Source organism: Dromiciops gliroides, chromosome 3 (genome assembly GCF_019393635.1).
Source record: "Dromiciops gliroides isolate mDroGli1 chromosome 3, mDroGli1.pri, whole genome shotgun sequence".
Classification (NCBI taxonomy): Eukaryota; Metazoa; Chordata; class Mammalia; order Microbiotheria; family Microbiotheriidae; genus Dromiciops; species Dromiciops gliroides.
In genome coordinates, this window is record NC_057863.1 from 644,500,257 (window position 1) to 644,524,409 (window position 24,153).

The 24,153-nt window shown below is 43.2% G+C and overlaps 1 pseudogene; it reads right to left on the reverse strand.

The window, feature by feature from the left end:
- Window positions 1–4,506: 4,506 nt before the first annotated feature.
- Window positions 4,507–23,199, reverse strand: LOC122748218 (annotated as a pseudogene).
- Between the last annotated feature and the right edge of the window lie 954 nt (window positions 23,200–24,153).

Consider the following 24,153-nt stretch of genomic DNA (forward strand, 5'->3'; position numbering starts at 1 on the left):
TGTAACGGAAAAAATAAAATATCTCAAAAAAAAGCAAATATTGTTTTTACATGTAATTGGAAAAAATAAAATGTAAATATTTTCAAAATAGAGCATTATAAAAAACTTTGTCAAATGCATGGTTAAAATTCATTATCTAAACTTGATCAATGGCCTTCCCCTGATCTAGTCCAGTAACCCTTTCAAAAAAGGAAATGAGGGGGAAGCTAGGTGGTGCAGTGGATAAAGCACCAGCCCTGGATTCAGGAGGATCTGAGTTCAAATCTGGCTTCAGACACTTGACAATTACTAGCTGTGTGACCCTGGGCAAGTCACTTGACCCTCATTGCCCAACCCAAACTAAAAAACAACAACAACAAAAACTAAACAATAAAATGTAATTGGGAATTTTTTTTTTTTTAGTGAGGCAATTGGGGCTAAGTGACTTGCCCAGGGTCACACAGCTAGTGTTAAGCGTCTGAGGCTGAATTTGAACTCAAGTACTCCTGACTCCAGGGCCGGTGCTCTATCCACTGCACCACCTAGCTGCCCTGAAATATTTTTTAAAAGGGAGAGAAGAGAAAAACACCTATTTGTACAAAAATATTTATAGCAACTGTTTTTGTGTTGGCTAAGAATTGGAAATCAAAGGAATGTACATCAATTGGGGAATGGCTAAACAAGCTGTGGTATATGATGGTGATGGAAATAATTGTGCTATAAGAAATGACAAGCAGGATGATTTCAGAAAGAGCTGGAAAGACTTGTATGAGTTGATGTATAGTGAAGTGAGCAGAACCAAGACTACATTGTACACAGAGACAGCAATATTGTTTGATGAAGAACTATGAATGACTTGACTATTCTCAACAATACAATGATCTAAGACAATCCCAAAGGACTATTGATGAAACACTATCCAGCTCCAAAGAAAGAACTGATATTGATGGAACACAGACTAAAAGCATGCTATTTTTCACTTTCTTTTTTTTCTTTTATTCAAGTGTTTTTGTACAAAATGACTAATGTGGTAATGTTTTACATAATCTCACATGTATAACATATCTGATTGCTTACCGACTCAGGGATAGGGGAAAGGAGGGAGGGAAAGAGGGTTAAAAATTGGAACTCAAAACTATAAATAAAAATGTTTATTTTCTTTTTTTAAAAAAGGACCTAACCTGAGGTTTCTTTAAAGAAGAAGCCATAGCTGACTCCTTGTGGTCATGATGCCTTTTCCCAATTGTTCACTAGCCATCCCATTCCAGAAGTTTTCCAAGCCTAGATGTTCAATGGCTTATAATTCAAAGATTCCATTTCCTTCCTTTTTTGGATAACCCAGAAGAACCCTGCTCTTCTGAAGTTCTGCAACAGCCCCTCTACTATTCTTCAGCCTTGCAGCTCTCACTCATAGTGACCCAGCAAGCAGAACTGACAATTCTTTCAGCCTCCTCAGACAAAGTGGAAATGGACCTGGCCACCTCTAGCGTCACCCATGATTCCTCATTCTTATCCCACACATCCAACCTGTTTCTAAATCTTGTTCCCAATCTCACATCTATCAAATAGGTCTCCCTTCTGCTCACACAGCCTCCACCCTAGTTCAGGTTCTCATCACCTTAGCTGAACTATTATAATAGCCTCCTAATTGTTCTCCCTGCCTCAAGTCTCTCCCACCTCTAATCTATCTTCCATTCAGATACCAAGGTGATTTTTCTAAAGCATAGGTCTAACTGACCATTTCACCCCTCTGTTCAGTGAGTTCTGTTGTTGTTCAGTCATTTCAATCATGTCTGACTCTTCATGACCCCATTTGGGGTATTCTTGGCAAAGATAGTGGAGTGGTTCACCATTTCCTTCTCCAGATCATTTTACAGATGAGGAAAGTGAGGCAAACAGGGTAAAGTGACTTGACCAGAGTAACACAGCTAGGAAGTATTTGAGGTCAGATTTGAACTCAGGAAGATGAGGCACTCTATCCACTATGGTGCCACCTAGCTGCCCCTCACTGAGTTCTAGTAGCTCCCTATTTGCCTCCAGCCTTGCCCAAGGTCACACAGCCAATAAGTGTCAAGTGTCTGAGGCCAGATTTGAACTCAGGTCCTCCTGAATCCAGGGCCGGTACTTTATCCACTGTGCCACCTAGCTCCCCCCGCCCCCCCCCATCCAGTCTTCTTTCATTTACTCCCCCTTCATTTATTTACTCGATGATTCTGTGAAATTGCCTTACTTGTACCTCCTCAAACATCTTGACCTTTGTCCTGCCACTGGACTTTCCTGATGACTTTGCACAGCTCAGCCTCAGTTCAATCCAGTTCACACTCAAATCAAGACATTATCCCATGACATCATTGATCCTCTTCAAGAACAAAGGATGAAAAACAATAGCAATGGGCCCTCAACTCTGCACAGCTTTGCACCAGCTGTGTTCCATACCTGGAATGCTCTACTCCCTCACTTCTACATCTCAGCTTCTTGGCTTCCTTCAAGGATTAGCCCAGGCTAAGCTACAGTCTAGCTACTCACACCACAGGTGGTAACACTTTTTTCTTTCAGAGTATTTTTATTTATTCTTTATATATCTTGGTCATACTTAGTTATTTACATGCTCCCTGCCCCCTGTTATAATGTGAGCTCCTCAAGGATAGGGACTGTGGTTTTTTACCTTTCTTTGTCTCCCCATCCCTTAGCCCACTGCCTGACATATAGTAAGAGCTTAATAAATGCTTATTGATGAACTGACTAATTCAAACTCAAGCTGTGGATCAGAAATCAAAATCCCATGGTAGAGGCTGTTCAGGGAAATTCCTTGAATAACTTGAGCCTGTAGGCTAGTAAATCCTAGCCTCCTAGAAAGAAGAGAATAGATTTCCTGGACAGCTACCAGCCTGAGTTGGCTCTCCAGCAACCCCAAGATGGAGAATTCCAGGATTCAGTCTTCCAGAGGAATAAGTTACTCAGCAGTTCCAGCTTCCCAGTGAGAGGATCTTCCTTCTCCATCACACTGGAGGGAACCACAGTGCAATCCTCCTCTCCCTAAGAGGTTGCTACTTCCAGGAACTCCCTGTTCTTGTTTCTAAGAAGGCTGGATCTTGGAACTCCCAAAATTGTAGTTGCCCGAAACAACCAACTTGGGGCTGTGTTTGCCCAGGAAATTGCATGCCACCATGCACCTTGTCATCCGTCCAGGACATCGAGACTGAGTTTCCCTCTATTCTACTTGGCTTCAGAGGGCAGAATTAGGTATGACTCATGGAAGTTAATTGAGGTTAGGTATCAAAAAACAACTTCTTCATCATTGCCATCCCAAATTGGAAGCAGCAGCCTGGCCTCTGAGCCAGAAAGACTTGGATTCAACTCTGATCTCCGACCAATACTGGCTGTGTGATATCGGGCAAGTCATTTAACCTAGGCAACTCTCTCAGACAAAGCTGTCAAGAAGGGGGCTAAGGGAGCTAACCTGAGTAATAAAGGGAACTTCCTCACTGACAAGTCACTTGGGCTGAAGCTTCTTAAACTGTGGCTCATGACCCCATATGGGGTCATATAATAAATGCAGGGGTCACAAAATTTTTGGCAACAATAAAAGTTTATGTATACTTACTTTATATACCTATATACCCAGGATTGTGTAAAAATTTATCAGGTAGGGGCAGCTGGATGGCACAGTGGATAGAGCACCAGCCCTGGATTCAGGAGTACCTGAGTTCAAATCCAGCCTCAGACACTTAACACTTACTAGCTGTGTGACCTTGGGCAAGTCACTTAACCCCAATTGCCCCGCAAAAAAAAAAAGTGTCACAGTGGATAAAGCACTGGCCCTGGATTCAGGAGGACCTGAGCTCAAATCCAGATTCAGACGCTTGACAGTTACTAGCTCTGTGACCCTGGGCAAGTCACTTAACCCTTATTGCCTCCAAAAAAAAAATTCCTAGGTGAAAAGGGGTCACAATGGAAAAAATTTAAGAAACCTTGCCCTAGACTAATGAAACCCTAGGTCCAGTTCCTATGCCAAAGTGAAGGAGGATGCCTCAGTAGGGAATAGGTTTCCCCCTCTTTGGAGGTCCCTAAGCAGAGGATTGTGGACCACTTGTAAGGGATGAGACAGTGGAGAATCCTTTTGACTGTATCAGTTCCCATCAGGTGGCTGCTGAGGTCTTCTCCAACCCTGAAATCCTATGATTCTTTGAATCCTCCTGCTAAGGTGTTAAGCCACTGCTCCTCCGATGCCAGCAAGTTGAAATTCCAAAACCCTCACTCTGACCACATGGATGAGAATACCTTCAGCTTCCATCAGTCTCTGCCCCAGTGTAGCCATCTACCTTCAGGGGTGCTGGCAGAAGTGAGAGCACTGCCCCTCTCCCTTGAGCCTAGATCCATTCTTTGCTTTACATCTCTCTGCCTCATCCATCAAAAATAAGTAGAGGTCAGAGGACCCAAAGGATCAGTTCCCCTTTTATTGGTACCCAGTACAAAGTGGTAGCTCTGATCCCCAACAGCTGAGCCAATTAAATCACCCTGAAAGACTCAGGAGCTATTCTCAATACCCTCTACAAGGTGTAAATGGACCGTCAACACTCTCCATTAGAGAGAAACAATTAAAGTCCTAAGCAAAGGTTCATCCCAGGCAGAGTAGATCAAGAGCCTACTTTGCAGTCAGGAAGATCTAGGTTCAAGTCCTCAGCTGTGTAATCCTACACAAGTTTCTTAACCTCTATGCTCCAGGCAGCTCTCTTAGACAACAAACTGCAGGGCAGGTAGTATTCTACACTGGGGCAGGGTCTTCCTTGGGAGCTCCTTTCACTGAAGAAAACAACACACCCTGAAAGCCAGTCAAGTTTTGGGGGAGTTGAGAATGGTTTGTTTGTTCTATTTATAACCTGGCTTCCAACCAAAGTCCAAAGCATTTTGGGAGCAGTCCTTTATGCCTCTTGAAGAAAATACTGAGCTCCACCTGACCCTGATCACTTGCATAAGGAGTGGGCTGAGTTGATGTCAAAGTTTCTTTGGTGAGACACATTCATGATGTAACATACCCTCCAGGTGAGAAACATATTTTTAAAAGCTTTGGAAACTGCAGACATCTGGAGAAGCATGCCCTAGGGATTTTCTCCCTGCTAGAGATCTGGTCCCCTCTCTTGGCTTGAGTTTTTTTTTTTTTCCCTGTGCATCTTCAGCTTCCAAAGTCTTTTATATGTGTCTCTTCCCAAAAATGTGTTGCAACACACCTATTTCTCTCTCCCAAAATTCTAGCACCAATTCCACCCCTCATGAAGGTACCCATAGTTATTTCCAGCTTAGCATTCTCTCCACTATTAAGAGTCAAATCTCCTTCCACCCATAAAGCAGAATGCAAAATATCTGATTATAACATTGTATCCTCAGTGCCTACCAGTGCCTGACACATACATAGAAGGCTTTTGTTTGTTTTTTGTTGTTGTTGTTTTTGTGGGGCAATGGGGGTTAAGTGACTTGCCCAGGGTCACACAGCTAGTAAGTGTCAAGTGTCTGAGGCTGGATTTGAACTCAGGTCCTCCTGAATCCAGGGCCGGTGCTCTATCCACTGTGCCACCTAGCCGCCCCACATAGAATGAATGTATGTGAAAGCACTGACTGATCACAGAACTCCCCTGATCAAACTTATACACACTTCTTGAGCACCATCTTCTAAGTCAGCTGCCCTTTTCACAAATAAGCCTTTCTCTTAGGAAAGTCCTTTCCCTTCAATTAGCAATAATGGAGGGACAGCTAGGTGGCACAGTGGATAAAGCACTGGCCCTGGATTCAAGAAGACCTGAGTTCAAAATTGACCTCAGACACTTGACACTGTATTAGCTGTGTGACCCTGGGCAAGTCACTTAACCCTCATTTGCCCCCCCCCAAAACAAACAAAACCAAAAACAATTAGCAATAATGATGAAAATTCTATCTATCCCTGCAGGGATCTGTGGTTTCTTACTGAACACTGTATTCCTTAGCAGTCGTTCCTAAATTCCTTCTGTCAATATCATTTGGATCACAAGAGTCTCTGGAGATGGCACATAGTCATCAAGTTTAACAAATCTCAGAAGATTCTCTGCCATGAAGTAGACATATGTCCATGAGTGGTAGCAGTGATCTCTCTTTTTTTAATGTAATAAACATTTTTATTTATATAAATAATCAGCATTTCTATATATTACCAATAAAGTCCAGCAACAACAGATAGAAAGAGAAATTCCATTTAAAATAGCTGTGGCCAATATAAAATACTTGGGAGTCTATCTGCCAAGACAAATGAAGCAACTATCTGACCAGAACTAAAAAGCACTTATCACAGAAATAAAGTTAGATCTAAACAAGCGGGAAAATATTCATTGCTAATGGGTAGGCAGAGCCAAAAGAATAAAAATGACAATCCTACCTAAGTTTATTTATTTAGTGCTATACCAATCAAACTATCAAAAAATATTTTATAGAGCTAGAAAAAGTAATAACAAAATTCAGCTGGAAAAACAAAAGCTCAAGGATATCATGGGAATCAATGAAAAAATATGAAAGTAGGTGGTCTAGCAGTACCAGATCTCAAACTTTATTATAAAGCAGTAATTATCAAAACAATCTGGTACAGGTTAATAAATAGAGAGGTAGATCAGTGGAATAGAACAAAGAGAAATTGCACTATAGTAAATGACTATAGTAATCTATTATAAGACAAACCCAAAGCTTTTGGAACAAAAACTCATTATGCGATCTCTCTTCTTGACCAGCTTCTTCCTCTGTCCTCCTCAACTGGGTAGTCACCACCTTCCATCTTCTGTCTGACCTCTCACTCACCTGACAGTCACTGGGGCATCCAAGTCATTCCTTCAAAGACCACAGCTTTCTTCCCAAAGCATCTAGCCTTTCCTCTTCAGGAAGGGTCTCCTATCTGCTCCTTAGCTCAAGGAGGTCTGTGTTCCTTCCCTTTCTGCTCTGTGCTCATCCTTCTGCTCACCAACCTGGCATAGGTCAAGATCCCCCCCCTCTCCAGACCTTTTTCATTTTTGTTGTTTTTATCCCCAAACTCTGTTCCATCATAGATTTAGAAATCAAATATAACTTAGAGGTCGTCTACCCCAACATTATTATTTTACAGACCAGGAAACTGAAGTCCAGAAAAAGGAAGAGACTGGTTCAAGACCGAGTAATTGGTGGAGGAAGAAGGGATTAGACTGGGATCAATTATAGGTCTTCTCCAGATCTTGTCTACTAAATCATGCTGCCTCTCAGGGCACAGGTGAAGCTCTCTAAAAGGTCATCATAGCAAAGACTAGGTTGTCCCCCCCACCGACCCACATCCTCAAGGGGCTGAGCTTCCAAAATGGGGCAAAGAAGATCCAATTGCTTTCCCTGGTATGGTGTAAAGAACCCTGGATTTGAAGTCAATAGGAACCTGGTTTGGGTCTTTTCCCTTCTCTTCTTTTATTTCACTGATAGAATAAGAAGAATAATATTTCATTGCCCATCTCATAAAGCCAATTGTGGCAAAAGCCCTTTGTAAACAAACCTTCAGGTGCCATAGAAAAGGTAATTATTATTAATATTATTATTTTATATTAAGTAAAGGAGATGGAGACCCCTCCCTTCTTTGCAGAAGTGAGGGTGGGGCTAGCAATTGTCAGGGAGAGCTGGGGAGCTTCATATAATTATATAATATTGGGCTCAGTTGATATGCTTGTTAATTTTTCTGAGAGGCTTTTGTTCTTCTTTATTATTATCTTATTTAAATAAAGAAGAGCTTTCTGGCAGGTGGAGTAGAAGGAACATTTTTGGAAATTAAGGTAGTGTAAAAATGAAAGAATTTCAATAAATGTTTAAAGAAGAAAAAGGATTTTTTTTAAATAAAGAGTATACTCTAATAGAAAAAATTGGGGCAGCTAGGTGGCGCAATGGATAGAGCACTGGTCCTGGATTCAGGAGGACCTGAGTTCAAATCTGGCCTCAGACATTTGACACTTACTAGCTGTGTGACCCTGGGCAATTCACTTAACCCCAATTGCCTCACCAAAAAAAAAAGAGAGAGAGAGAAAAAAATCCACCACTTTTAATATTCCTTAGGCAATAAACCGCAGATTAAAAAAGGAGAGATTTACTCCTATCTGGTGGAGATATCTCTTGGGAGGAGGGATATCTCTTACAGCTCTATTCCTCATCAAGCACTTCTCCTTCCCTATGACTTGGTATCCAGCCAGGCAAAATGCTTTGCAAGGACCTAAGCTAGCATACTATTTAAGCAGCACCTGCCTTGTGCGTTTGGTTAGTACCAATCCTAATATGAGATTCCATAACTGAGAAGGAAGGATACAGGAAGAGGTGTAGCCACCCCCCCCCCAATCTGTGTGTGTGTATGTGTAACCTTCACTGACGCTATCAGGAATCAAGGGCACACACTTACCCATGGAAAAAGGAATGAAGGCTTCATTCTTTTTCAGACATCCTTGGGCATCCAAAAAGTGGGTGGGGTCAAAGATAGGTGGCTTTTCAAAATGATGACGATCTTTCAGAAAGGAACTCAGGAAAAGGAACACATCAATTCCCTGGTGTGAGTGTGAAGGGAAAAGGGTTAAAATACATAGGAATAGGATTCTCCCTATTTCTGGGAAAATTCTAGAATTTCTAACAGAAAGTACTAGAAGATGTATGTGCATAGTGTGCCCACATCATGGGTATCGCAAGCATTGACTTTGGGCAACCATCACTCCAACACTCCAAGATTCCATTTGACTGTACCTTGGGAAGAAGATAGCCTTAGAAGGACGTATCCTCAGCCACCCTGTGAGGTAAACCTAGAGGGAGACCACTGAACCTCTGGATCTCATGGATGACAGCATCTGTGTAGGGCATTTTGGCTTTGATCCTTGAGTTCTGGAGGCCGGTCCTTCCCAATCACCTGGTCAATCTCTTCCTGGACTTTCTCTGGAGGAGAGGAAAGGAATAGATACCCAAGTCACAGAAAGGGCCCCAGAAGGAAACTGGAAAATTGGAAGATTAGTGAATGTCACTGCTTTACCAAGTAGCCTGGTGGTACCCACAATAAAGTAGAGAACTCTGACATGGACGACTAGGTAGTGCAATGGATAGAGTTCCAGGCCTGCTTAGAAAGACTCGATTTCATGAATTCAAATCTAGCCTCAGATATTTACTAGGTGTGTGACCTTGGGCAAGTTCACTTAACCCTGTTTGCCTCCATTTCTGATCTGTAAAATGAGCTAGAGAAGGAAATGGCAAACTTCTCCAATACCTCTGCCAAGAAAACCCCAAATGGAATCACAGAGAGTCAAACGTGACTGAAAAAACACTTAACACAACAAAAACTCAGATCACTTCAGTAGTGTAACTGATTCAGGAAAAGTTAACCTGGAATCTATAAGGGGCACTCACACTTGACTTGCCCAAAAAAGTCTGGGACAATGGGAAAGAGCGTTCATTTATTTAGTAACCCTTGATTGAGTGCCTGATAAATGCAAAGCTTTCATGGGTTAAACAAATTTTAAAAACAAGGGATATGGTTTCTTTAGACTTTTTAAAAACCATTTAGAAAACCGAATGAAAAAAAAAGAAAACCAAATGTAAAGTCATTTAACTCCTCATTTCCCAAGGATTTATAAAACATTTACTGTAGAAGTCCATAATTTCCTGCTTTGTTTTCAAAGTAGAAAAAAGGTCACAGGACTTGGATGAAATGGGAGTCATCAATTCAATTCCTCCTGATGAGATGGAGAATTCCACCCTCTCCCTGCCCCCAATGACACTGCCTGTTAACATCCTTTAGATTTTTACCATCTGCCCTGCCACTGCTTCCTAAGGTCCCCTAGGTCTTATGAAAATCGACAGCCTCCAGACCTCTGGAATTATCATCTGACCTACTCTTGCTCCTCATGTCTGTCTCCTGGCTTCCCTGGGTTGCTTCTTGTCTCAGCTAAAACCCCGTCGTCTAAAAGAAGCCTCTCCTGATCCCCTTTAATTTTAGTGCCTTCCTTCTGTTGATTGCCCTCAATGAATCCAGCATATATCTTGTTTGTACAGAGGTCACTGAAGTTATATAATATCTACTCCATTGGACTGAGAACTTCTTGAGGGCAGAGATGTTCTCTTCATAACCCCAGTACAGTGCCTGACACACAGCAAGCGTTTAATAAATGTGTTTTCATCTGACTGATCTATTGATGTAACCTAAGAACCCTTGGACTTTGCCATCTACCCTGCCACTGCCCCCTTAGGACTTCTGAATCTTTCCACCTGCCCTGTGGATGAGTTTTCTTTTATATGTTATTTCCTCAATTAAGAGTAACAGAAGGCACTGTCTCTGTCTTTTATTTGAATCCCTAGTACTTAGAACAGCAGTTGCCATAAATTAAGTGTTTACTAGGTGCTTTTTAAGTCATTCATTCATTCATTTATTCATTATTACAAGTCTGAAAAGAGTGTTTCATCAGAGTCAGAATTTGAAATAGGAAACCAGAGTAGGGATAAGTAGACACTTCTCTGAAGGGGCAAATGGAAAGAATACCATCTCACAGGGATTTGGTTCTCAGGTTGGTCTTACTTAATGTTTGGATAAATTATCTGGAGAAGGAAGGCAGCCTCTGTCTCTTGCTGTCTCAAGGTCTCCCCCTCCTGTAATCTTCCTACTTCATGGTCTCTATCATCATCATCATTGTTGTCATTTATATAGCAACTACTATATTCCTGGCACTTTGCTGGGCACTTTATCTCATTTGATCCTTGTAAAAACCCTAGGAGGTAGGTGTTATTTTCATCCCCATTTGACAGTTGAAGAAACTGAGGCAACAGAGTGACTTGCCCAAGGTCCCATAGCTGGTAAGTTCCTGAGACCTGATTTGAACTCAGGTCTTCCTCACTCTATCCACTGCCACACTTAGCTGCCTCTCTTGAGGTCAGACATGTTCAAGATATGGGTCTGATTCTCACAAGACTCCGGAATCTGCTTGATGTGGCTGTATGAGAGCAGCTTAGCTTAAATGCAGACAAAGCTTGGGAACTGCACTGAGCATCAAAACTGGAAGGTGCCTTAAGAGACCATTCATGTTGGGGGCAGCTAGGTGGTGTAGTGGATAGAGCACTGGCCCTGGATTCAGGAAAACCTGAGTCCAAATCTGGCCTCAGACACTTGACACTTACTAGCTGTGTGACCCTGGGCAAGTCACTTAACCCTTATTGCCCCGCTAGGAGAGAGAGAGAGAGAGAGAGAGAGAGAGAGAGAGAGAGAGAGAGAGAGAGAGAGAGAGAGCGCATTCATGTTTTCCTTGACATTTTTTGAGTTGGCCATCTAGACCAATTTACATACTGCAAGAATTCCCACTACAACACACCTGACAAGTAGTCAGCATCATTTTAAAGATCCCTCATGAGGGGGCAACCCACCCACTCTCCTGAAACAACCATTCACTTCCACTTTGGAAAAACTACCACGGTTAGGAAACTTCTTTGCCTTGAGCTTTGGTCAGCTACTTTGTCACTTCCCTGCTTTTGCTGCCAGGTCTGTCCTCTGGTGGGAAGTATAAAGCTACATCTCTCTCCACAGGACTATCCTTCAGATACTAGAAAATACTTTCACCTTCCCTCCTCACCTATCACCCCAGTCTTCTCTTCTCCAGGCTAAACATACACAGTTTCGTGTGTGTGTGTGTGTGTGTGTGTGTGTGTGTGTGTGTGTGTGTGTGTGTGTGTGTGTGTGGCAATTGGGGTTAAGTGACTTGCCCAGGGTCACACGGCAAGTAAGTGTTAAGTATCTGAGGCCGGATTTGAACTCAGGTCCTCCTGAATCCAGGGTCAGTGCTCTATCCACTGCTCCACCTAGCTGCCCCCATACACAGTTTCTTAAATCGCTACTCATAGCAAGGATTCAAGGACTTCCAACACCATGGTTGCCTTTCTCTGTCCAGCTTTTAAGCATCCTTCCTAAATTGTGATGTCTAGAACCCAACAACATTCCAGTTATGTTCTGATGAGTTAGCAGAACCATAACCAGCTCATTCCTGGAAACTATGCCCCACTTTGTGAGGTCCAAGATTTCATTAACTTTTCTGGCTGCCACATCCCATATGGAGCTAAAACCCCAGATCTTTTCTAAGCTATTATGTAAATATAGCCCCCCATCTTATACTTGATTTCTTTTTTTTCACAAGATGTAAAACTTTAATTTAATGTTATTTAATTACTTCCTATTAGATTTCATTCTACTAGATTCAGTCCAATATTCTAGTTTCTCCAGGCCTTTTTGGATCCCGTATTGTTTTCTATACGGGGAAACGAAGTCCTAGAAAAGGGAAGGACTTTCCCAAGGTCCCCTATTAAGACAAGAGTAACACAAGCGCTATAATATTAGCCTCTAAACTCTCAGTCCTCACACTTTCAGGAGTCCCAGGGAGGCCCCCCCAAAATGCCTGCTCACCTGCCACCTGGGGGTATTTGAGGAGCAGGAGGCACCCATAAGGCAAAGTGGTGCTGGCTGTCTCAGTGCCCGCAAAGAACAAAGTCAGGGCCATACAGATGAGGTTCTTATGATCGAACTCCTTACCCAGGACGTCCTTCCTCTAGTTGGTTGACAGAACATAGAGAGGGAGGGGGCACAGAGAGCTGGCAGAGTCCTTCTGTCTATCTCCCTGCCTCTCCTTGATGGGAGACATCTCAGGAGCTGAGACTTCCACTGGCTGTACTGATCTCTGACCATTTCTGTTCCCATTTTGTCAGCCCACGTGTGGATTAGTGTTCCCCTTGCCGCGTCTCTGTCTTCTCTCTCAGCATCACTCTTTTTTCTCTGCCTCAGTTTTTCTTCCTCCTCATCCCTGTCTCTCTATCTCTCCCTTCAGCCTCTTCCTTCCTGTTAGTCCTCTCCCCATGCCTCTATATCTCTCTATCTTTCCTGGTTTTCTGTGTCTCTTCCTGCCTCCCGGTCTCTGCTCACCATCCTGTACACCCCCATCACAGTCTTTTTCAGTCTCACTAGTTCCATTGTGTTGAGGGAAAGGGTGGTGGGAAGGCTTACTTTCTCTATGCAGAGCAGGAAACTGTCTATGAAGTCCCAGGGGTACTGGGGTCCAGGTTCTCTTGGTGCCTCTCAACACTGCTGGCAATGAAGTCTTTGATGTGCTGAGAAATTTTCAACTCACGGCAATGGGGCCCAGGAAAAAACTTCAGCAAGTGTGGGAACCGTTCAAACAACTGGGGAGAGAGGACAAAGGGTAGAGCTCAGGCCCAGCTGTCCCCCAACCCTCACAGGTCCTCCACCTCTCAGCCCCTTCACTGTGATTGATCCAAATGCCCTCCCTCCCACAAAGACCTTACCCAACCCCTAGTCCCAAATACCACCCTCTTACAAAAACCATATCTCTGTGTTCCTGTGTCCCCTTCCTTTTATATTTTCTCCCTTTTCTTTCTTCTGGATTTTTATCTATGTGAGTGAAAACATAATTTAATATTCCTAATGAATACTACACAAGAGCTATCTTATTGTCCTCCTTAAATGTCACATGTGTGTCATATCTCTACTACAGCTAGATGACACAATGCATGGCAAGTCCTGAGTTCAAATTAGGCCTCAGAAACTTACCGGCCATTGTATGGATCAAAAGAGGCAATTTTGCTCTCCTCCCCTAATCTTCTCTAGCTATCACTTACCTGGATCATTTCCCATAGTCCATCTCCCCCAAGTCACTGCTCACGAAACCTGTCTTACTTCTCCTTCCATACCTTGAGTCCCATCCTGATGCTGGTCTTCATTACCCCACTTCCTTCCGTCACTGTGTCCTTCCTGTCCTGATCCTCAGTCTTTTTGCAAAGGGATTGCAAACTTTTTTCACAAGGGATTTGCAAACTCTAGAGTGCTATATAATTATTATCATCGTTGTCACTATATTAATGTAATGGGGAGGAAATGGGGTATGGGTTTGGGGTTCTTAGGAATTCCTCTTTAAAGAATCACACCCTCTTGCACACAAAAGTCGTTAGAATAAGGTGGTAGTTTATTTAGGAACAAGGGAAGGGAAGGGGGGAGAGGGAAACCATGACAGAAATCCTTGGACTTCTCATGGGGAGATAGGCACAAAGCACGTGGCTCAGAGGTACCACATCTCCTCGAGCAGGAGACTGGAAGGTACTTTTATAGAGGACTGATGGGGGTGGACCATCTGCCTATGAAAAGTTCCTTTAGTGAGGGAGGACCATCCCCCACTGGGGGTAGCTGGGGGAATTGGGTGAGGAGTGGAGGACCATCCCCCACTTGTAGTGACTAAAGGAATTGGGTGAGGGGTGGCTCTCTCTTCAGGACACAAAGGCCACAGCCACACCCAAGGAAGACCAAAATGAAAGGTGGGAATCCGAAGCTAGCTCAGTCCGATTTGGTTCCGCTTATCTCTCTAGGCATTATCTGTCCTCTGGTTTAGTTTCTCAAGGAGAAGGTTCCTTGATGTTCCCCAGAGAACTGCTGGGGTGCTCTGCACCCCATGACATTTCCCCACTTCTCTATATATAAGGAAAAGGGACGAAGATTCTTCTGAAACTGCTTCATGCTGAACGGGGGTTGAAGAAATCACGGCGCAAGGGAGGGGGAGGGGAGAGAAGTGGAGAAGGCCTGGAATGTGCGGAACTGTGAGGGGCCCAGAGAGTCCAGAGGGTGGGAGGCAACACATAGGCACAATGGATATCTGCCATGAATCCTTGAGCCTAGATGGAACAGACTTAAACAAAAAAAAATTAAAACTGACCAGAGCAAAAAACGAAAAGGGACTTTATCAGATCAGGAGTGAAGTGTGACCACTTTTTTTTTCCCCAGTGGAAGCTGGAAAGGTTGAGTGCAGGACAGGGTGTGGCCTGCTTTACTGGAGTTCAGGCCTAGTTCTGTGAGGGGCAATGTCTGTCTACATTTAGGGTCCTTTTATCCCATCCCCACTTTGTGCCTTGATTGCATGCTAGGACCTGAACCAGAGAGTAAGACAGAGGTCGCCCCAAAACCATTCCTAGGCTTGCCTCCTATGTCCAGCTTGGCCATGGGCCTGACAAGGTGCTGGCCAGGAGAGCAAGCTGCAGAGCTCTGGATTTTTGCTAAGCCGATCTCTTGGGTGCTGCCCTGGGGACAAAGAAGTAGGAGAGCTGGCCTCACCTTCGTGCAGCATCCCCCACTTCTGTGTCCCGGTTTACTGCAGCTGCCAGAATCTCGTCCAGCCGGAGTTCTGCTGGTAGATGTGATGATGGCTGCTGGTATTATAGAAGCTTGGTCTATGGAGCGGACATGAGCCATTTTTTCTCTCTCTTTGGCTACTGCAAGGTCCCTGTTATTAAAAATCTTAAAAGCAGTATCAAGGAGTTGTGAGGATGGGATCTGGGGACCCCAGTCTAACTTCTGGAGTTCTCTCCTAATGTCAGGAGCAGACTGGCTGATAAAATGAATATTGAGGACAGTTATTCCTACATCTCTTTGGGGGTCTAGGTTGGTATATTTCTTCAGAGAGTCTGCTAAGTGGCTCATGAAGACAGCAGGATTTTTGTCAGATCCCTGTGTTATTTCCCTCACCTTTCCATAATTGACTTGTTTCTTAACCCCCCTTCTCATTCCCTCAACTAGGCAGGTGACCATGTGATTTCTATGAGCCCTGTCTTCCCTGTTATCATAGTTCCATCTTGGTTCTACAACTGTAAATCCAGGGACCCCCAACCCAATTTCCAACCTTCAAGTGTTCATCCCCAACTTGTACCACCAGGTCCCAAATCCATTTTTTCTCATCAGGGGTACAACAGCTGGCAAGAATAATTTGCAAAGCGGTCCAGGAAAGGTCAAACTCCATTGTCACAGACTTAAAGCCATCTATAAACTTTGTGGGGTTCTCTGAGTAGCTCCCCAATTTCTCTTTAATCTGAGAAAACCTGCTTATGGAAAAAGGAACATGCCTTAATGTTGTGCCCTTCCCAATGGGAAATTCCCTTAATGGAAGCAGGGAAGCAGTGGGAGACACTGGTAAGGACCTGGGTGAAGCTGATTGGGGAGATAGTTCAGGTGGAGACCAAGACAGAGGATTGGGAGGAGGGCCCAGTGGGGGAGGGGTGACAGCCTAGTAAGGTCATGATGTCTCTTGTTCTAACATTATCTTTGTGTGTCTCTTGTCCTTTGTCTTTCTTGGTCTCTCTCTGTATTTCAACAAGCTTTTTTTTCCTTTTTTCTTTTTTTCAGGGCAATGAGGGTTAAGTGACTTGGCCAGGGTCACACAGTTAATAAGCGTCAAGTGTCTGAGGTGGGATTTGAACTCAGGTCCTCCTGAATCTAGGTCCAGTGCTTTATCCACTGCACCACCTAGTGGCCCTTCAAAAAGCCTTTTCAATCATTTGCTTCATTCTGGTCCCTTTGCTTGGCTGTGGGCAGGCATACAAGAGTCTTCACTGTCTCCGTGAATCTCCCCCCTGCCTGGCATCCTTCTATCTCTATGTCCTTCCCTTTTCATTTATCCATATCTCCCTCCTGATGTGCTCCCCTCTGTTCCCCGTTATTATCTCTTGCTTCCCTCTCTCTGTGTCAAGGGTGTCTTTCTATATACCCCTGTAATCTGCCTTCTTGGGTCCCCAAGTCTCACCTGAATCCATGAGGAGCTCATAATGATGAAAGCCTCAGTGAACGTGTTCAGCAGTCCCTGGAACTGTGTAAGCTGGTATGAGAAGGGCTCACTGAACACAGTAGAGCAGATGCTGTTGGCTGTAACTGAATGGAAAAGGAAGGGAGAATCCATCAGGGCCCCTGGGGAAAGGAGAGACAGAAAAGAAAGGAATTTAGAGTGGGTGGTAGGAAGCTCCTAAGTGTTTATTAATCTGTGTCTCTTTGGTAGCCCAGGAGAATCTGTTTCTTTTCTCTCCATAAAAATCCTTAGGGCTAAAGGAAACATTCACAGAGGGAACAAATTCTGAGGCTCTGGGAAGAGGCAAGGACCATCTCTTCCCACCTCTGCAGTCCATTCTGTGACAGGAGCAGGAAAGAGAAGGACACCATCTGAGACTCACACTCTCTCCTTTTCTCTGGTTCCTTCCTATCCAGACTTTTTGAGAGGAGATGACAGAAGTCATGAACAGTGAGCCTGACCCAGGACAGTGGAGCAGCTGAAGGCTGACCCTAGAGAGAAAGAGTATACGCCACACCACACTCAATGTTGCCCAGAAGTGCCTAAATGCCTGTAGCTACTCTGGACCCTAGGACTGCTGAACCTGGCAGAATTCCATCTTCTCTACTTTCTTCTGAATCCTTGAGAGTAAAACTCTCTCCCCTATTCTTTTTCTATGAGCTTGTCATTATGCATGCTCTGGAAATAAAGGTATCCACACTGAAGATATGCAAGAGAGTGGGCCTGATGGGGAGGGTTTCTGTTGCCTTTTGCATTTCAAATACAACTTGCATTCACAGCATACTAAGTGTCAGAATCTATGAATGTCAAAGGGCCCTGAGAAAGTGAAATACTCACAAGGGGTGCAGATAATCAAGCCAAAATAGAAATAATAAGTTTCATATTTAATATTCAATTAATATATTATCTCCTAGCCTAGAGAGTAACCCAGGAGTCAGAGGAAAACACCACACAGAACAAAACTCCATTTGAGAGCTGTCAGACTGCCAGAAATGGCCTAGCCAGTTCAGAGAAGTGGCAAATCCAGAACAACTCACTAGAGTATTCTCTGGTAACAACATGTGCCAGGCACTGTGCTAAACACTCTATAAATATCATCTCATTTGATCCTCACAAAAACCCTGGGAGATCCATGTCATTATTATCCTCATTTTACAGATGAGGAAACTGAGGCAGACAAAAGTTAGGTGACTTTCCCAGGGTCACACAGCCAGGAATTATCTGAGGCTGGATTTGAACTCTGGTCTCCTTGAAGCCAGAAGCAGTTCTCTATTCACTGTGCTTCAACATATATGTTGAGTAAAATATGTGTTGCACTTTGACCATTGGCTGAATTTTTACCTATGTAAATTTGGCACACATGAGCCAATACGCTGAATGATTACTACTACATCACAGGTGTTTGCTTGCTTCATGTATGTCACACACTGGGGACTTGTGTTTGGTTTTATTCTTTGTGCCTCTCTCTTTCTCCCTCTTGTCTTTTTCTGTGTCTGCTTGAGTCTTTATATTTCTCCCTTTTATTTTCTATGTGTCTGTCCCAATCTCTCTTCATTTCTGCATCTGTCCCTGCTATCTCCTCTCCTCACCCTAGGATTTCCAGAGCTCCTCAACCAGGCATTGAGCTTCTATCTTTATCTGCTCTTCAATACTCTTCTTTCCCATCCCAAAGTCCCTAAGGGTAGTGATTGAGAATCTTCGAAGTGCCCTCCATTGTTCATTGGTAGATAACCCTGGGGGAGAAAGAAAGGAAGAGAGGATGGGAGGGAGGGAAGGAGCTCCCCCACTCACATAATCAATGTATCCCGTAGACAACCCTTAAGTCCATGCCCTCCAACATATCTTCCCAGATAACTCCTTTTTATTCTTAACACGTTCCTCACCCCCACAATTGTCTTCCCCCATCCCAATGTCCCCTTCTATTCTCTTTTCCCAGGTTACTCTTTTCCAGCTTTCTCTCCTTTTTCTCCTATGTCCCTCCCCCACATGCCTCAAGCACTACATTATTGCTCCATGACTCCCAATCACCCTCCTCCCCTAAGCTTCTCTCCCTAGTATTTTCCTAGATCCTTTCCTGTAGCTCATCTCCCCCAGGTCACTGCTCCCTGAACCTCTCTGACTTCCTCTCCTTCTGTACCTTGAGTCCCAACCTGATGTTGGTCATCATCCCACTGCCTTCCTTCTTTTTTCTTGTTTTTTCTTTCTTTTTTGTGTGTGTTGTAGTTTTCTTTTCTTTTCTTTTTTTGTTGTTTTGGGGGGTTTTGTGGGGTAATGAGGGTTAAGTGACCTACCCAGGGTCACACAGCTAGTGTCAAGTGTCTGAGGCTGGATTTGAACTCAGGTCTTCCTGAATCCAGGGCTGGTGCTTTATCCACTGCACCACCTAGCTGCCCTCCACTACGTCTCTTATTTCCTGATCCTCATTTTCTCCCTTCCCCCCCACATGCACATACATAGTATCCCCACCTCCTGCTCACCATGTCCCTGGAAGACTACATCAGCTATGGCAAGGCTCCCATGGCCACTGAAAACTTTTGCATTCTCCACCACAGCCTCCTTCACAGCCTTTGCTCCACATATGACAACAACTGGCCTGGTACTCATGTAGACAGTAAACATATCCCCACACTTGTCTCAAAACTGTGGGGAAGATCCACCCACTCTGTCATACTCCAGCCACTGATGCAGTCCTGGGTACCCCAGGGTCTCAATTCTCTGGCCACCTCTGCTCTGGGCCCTAGGCCCAGAGCAACATTCCATGACACTCCTTTAAAACTGGTGTCTTAGATAATACGGTCTCTAACTTCTTTCTGGGATTAACGTCCTCTATTCTAAGGTCAGCTAAGTGGTACCATGGATAGAGTGCTGGACCTGGAGTGAGGAAGACTCATCTTCCTGAGCTCAAATCCAGCCTCAGACACTAACTAGCTATGTGACCCTGGGCAAGTCACTTCACTGCATTTGCCTCAGTTTCCCTATCTGTAAAATGAGCTGGAGAAAGAAATGGCACTCCAGTGTCTTTGCCAAGAAAATCCCAAATGAGGTCATGAAGAGTCAGACATAACTGAAAATAAATTCTAAGGTCCCTTCCATTTCTGGCATCCTTTGTTCTATACCCAGAGACTCATAGATCTCATAGATCATTTGGCCCAGAGGTATAAAATTCTTGGCCCACTGGCCAAGAGTGTGGCCTGAACTAGGTTGAAATGTCACTGGGAAATGTTTAATAAAATAAATAGGGGCAGCTAGGTGGCGCAGTGGAAGAGCACTGGCCCTGGAGTCAGGAGGACCTGAGTTCAAATTCGACCTCAGACACTTAACACTTACTAGTTGTGTGACCCTCGGCAAGTCACTTAACCCCAAATGCCTCACTAAAAAAAAAAAAAAAAAAACAAGTAAATTTGCATCACAACAGATAATGTTAATTTGAAGTTTTCTAAGTTAATGTGCACCACACAGGGATCTGTTTCTGTATGAGCCTGACACCATTCATCCAGTCCAACCATATTCCAGATGAGGAAATGAAGGCCCAGATAGGCTGTGATTTTCCCCAAATTACACAGCTGTAAGTCAAGTAAATAAGCACTGATTATGAACCTCCTGTGATCCTGGCACTGAGTGTGTTAAGCCAGATTTGAACTCATGAAGCTGAGTCTTCCTGACACCAAGCCCAGTCGTCTATGCACTATGGTGCCACCTAGCTGCAGAAGGGACCTTGGAAGTCACCTAGTTGATCATCATTTTATAAATGAGGAAACCAAGGCAACTGATTTGCCCAAGGTTGTCTTGGTAATAGGTGGCAGAGCTGGGATTTGAACCCAGCTCTTCCAGATGTCAAGCCCAGTGCCTCTATCTTAAACACCATACTCACTCTTACTTCTAGAGGCCCATTCCTCTGGGGACCTCTCCCCCTTTATCAACAGTCTAATCTCCCACCTCTCCCTCATTAATCAATAATTTCAGAGGACCTAATCCCAGGGAAGCAGACATAAGACCCAAAATTTGGAAGGTATCCAGAGTTCCCCTGCATACTCCTCACCCAGGTTCCCTCCTCTTCAGGAGCATTCCTCTCATCAGGAGAGGAAATAGAGCAAGCAACTCTATCACTATACGGAACCCCAGCACTGCCCTGGCCCAGGGAGGTCCTAGATCCATTCGGTCACCCAGACAAAAAGGCAGCTCACTGCCAAGAAGGATGGGAGAAGGCCACGGCAGGAAATGTGCAGCAAATGCTGCAGAGGCAGAGGTGGGGGCCCCAGAGGGAGGTTGCCTTTTTGGGGTCTCTGGGCTAGAAGCAGAAGGAGCCCCAGGATAACAGCCAGTATCCATGGCCTGTCCTCTGATGGTCCAGTTGACTCCTTCTCCTGCCTGCTGCCTGGCCTAAGCCTTTATTCCAGCCAGGGAAGGCAGCTCTACCACCTCCACTCACAGAATGGTAATTATCATACCTCCAGGACTGGTTCACCCCCTCCCAGATGTCAGGCTGAGACAACAAACTTCCACAGGACCAACCAGTCTTTCCCTGGTCCCATGCCTAGGTAGGAGGTTTCTTTTCCCTTCAGGAGACACCTGGCTCTCCCACGGCTCCTGGCTGACCCTTTTTCTCTTCTTTTCCCAAGAGGACAGTCAAGAGAAGGAGGAGGATGCCTATGTGCCACAGCCTCCCTCAGTCAACCTGTTTCCATTTTCAGTTTGTAGGCCCACCCCACACCCAACGCACATAATGGCTTTACAGGTCCCTTGTTGGTACAGTCATAATGGTTTGAGTGTTTACTAGGTGAGGCTGGAATGGCTCATAATTTTCCCTAGCTGCTAATGGAGGCAGCTAACCTTTTTTTAGAGCTGACCTATGGATCTGGAGGACTGTGGATAAGAGTGAAGCCAGAGCTCAGACCTGAGACAAATGGCTTTGAGGCTGGGGATGTAGAAAGGCCTCACTTCCACCACTTTAGGCTTGGATCCAGCTGCTGTCCAAAGGTTGGATCTGAATGAGTAGTCAGGATAGCATAGGTTTCTTGGGTCCCTATTATAAAAGTATCAATTGAAGGAACTGCAAATACTTAGACTGGAGAAGGAGACTGGTGGGCAGTGACAGAGCATGCGATAGATGTCTTAGAGAATTTAAAGGCCCATCCTATGGAAGAAGCATTTGATGTTTTTTGGTTAGGCCCCAGAGAGACCAATTTCCCTAATGAATATTGATGCAAAATTTTTAAATAAAATACTAGTAAAGAGATGACAGCAATATATCACAAGGATCATATACTATGACCAGGTGGTACTTATACCAGGAAAGCAGGGTTAATTCAATATTAGGAAAACTATCAGCATAATTGACCATACCAAAAACAAAACCAACAGAAATCATATGATTATTACAATAGACGCAAAAAAGCTTTTGACAAAATACAGCACCCATCCTTATTAAAAAACAAAACACTAGAGAGCATAGAAATAAATTGAGCTTACCTTAAAATGATAAATAATATTTATCTAAAACTATTAGCAAGTATTATCTGTAATGAGGACAAGCTAGAAGCCTTCTCAATACAATCAGGGTAAAGTAAGGATGCTCATTATCACCTTTATTATTTAATATTGTGCTACAAATGTTAGCTATAGCAATAGGAAAGAATAAAATAAATTAATAGATTTAGAATAGACAATAGAAAAAACATCATTCTTTGTGGATGATATGATGTTATATTTAGAAAATTCTAGAGAATGAACTGAAAAACAACTTGAAATTATAAGCAAATTTAGCAGGATACAAAATAAATCCATATAAGTTATCAGCATTACTATATATTACCAACAAAATCCAGGAGCAAGAGGTAGAAATAAAAATACCTTTTAAGATAACTGTAGACAACATAAAATGTTTGGGAGTCTACCTGCCAAGACAAACCCAGGAACTATATGAACACAACTATAAAACACTTTTCACACAAATAAAGTGAGATCTAAACAATTGGGGAAATATTAATTGCTCATATAAAATGATAGTTCTACCTAAATTAATCTATTTATTTAGTTCCATATTAAATGATCAAAAAATTATTTTTATAGATCTAGAAAAATGATAACAAAATTCATCTGAAAAAAAAAACAAAAGCTCAAGGATATCAAGGGTATCAATGAAAAAACTCTAAAAGGAGATGGTCTAGTCATACCAGATCTCAAACTGTATTATAAAATAGTAATTATCAAAAGATTCTGGTACTGGTTAAGAAATAGAGTGGTGGGGGCAGCCAGGTGGCGCAATGGATAGAGCACCGGCCCTGGAGTCAGGAGTACCTGAGTTCAAATCCAGCCTCAGACACTTAACTTTTACTAGCTGTGTGACCCTGGGCAAGTCACTTAACCCCAATTGCCTCACTTAAAAAAAAAAAAGAAAGAGAGTGGTGGATCACTAAAATAGATGTGGTGAGTAAAACTATATGTAGTCGCCCTATTATTGTCCCAAGTGTTAGAGAATTTAGCTGGGATTTATAATATATTTGTTACTTAGAAATTAGAAGCTACAGCACCAGTTTGGGGCATTAAACATTTATTAAAGCATATTAAATATTAGTAAAGAGAGTGCACATGGCTCTGAAAGATAGCTAGACATTCCCAAAAAAAGAAAAGGACTTATTTGTGCAAAAATATTTGTAACAGCTCTTTTTGTGGTGGCTAAGAATTGGACATCAAAGGGATAACCATTAATTGGGGAATGGCTAAGCAAGCTGTGGTATATGATTGTAATAAAATATTATTGTATTATAACAAGGAGGATGATTTCAGAAAAACCTGGAAAGACTTATGTGAACTGATTCATAGTGAACAGAACCAAGAGAACATTGTATACAGTAATAGCAATATTGTTTGATCATGAATTGTAAATGACTTAGCTACTGTCAGCAATACAATGATTCAAGACAATGACAAAGTGCTAATGATGAAACATAATATCTAACTCCATAGAAAGAAGTAATAATATTTGAATATAAACTGAAGCATGCTATTTTTCAATTTCTTTCTTTCGTTTTCTTTTGTTCAAGTCTTATCCAAAGTGACTAATACGGAAATGTTTTACATAATTAATTGCACATGTATAACCTATAGCTGATTGCTTACTGTCTGGGGGGGGGGGGGAGTGTGGGATAGAATTTAGAACTCAAAACTTTAGGGCAGCTAGGTGGTGCAGTGGATAGAGCACCAGCCCCAGAGTCAGGAGTACCTGAGTTCAAATCTGGCCTAAGACACTTAACACTTACTAGCTGTGTGACCCTGGGCAAGTCACTTAACCCAATTGCCTCACTTTAAAAAGAATTTTTTTTAAACTTTAAATAATTTTTTGAAAAAGGAACACATCATAACAAGAAATTATAATGAGAAGCACCGGTTGAGTAAGGGAATATTGGGGAGAGTATTTTGACTTGACCACACATTTGCCTACTCCTTCCTCCCCATGATTAAGGATAGTGGCTAATCATTCAGGGAGAAAGTCACTGAGGTCTGACTGGGAGCCCACTGACACACTTTTAAA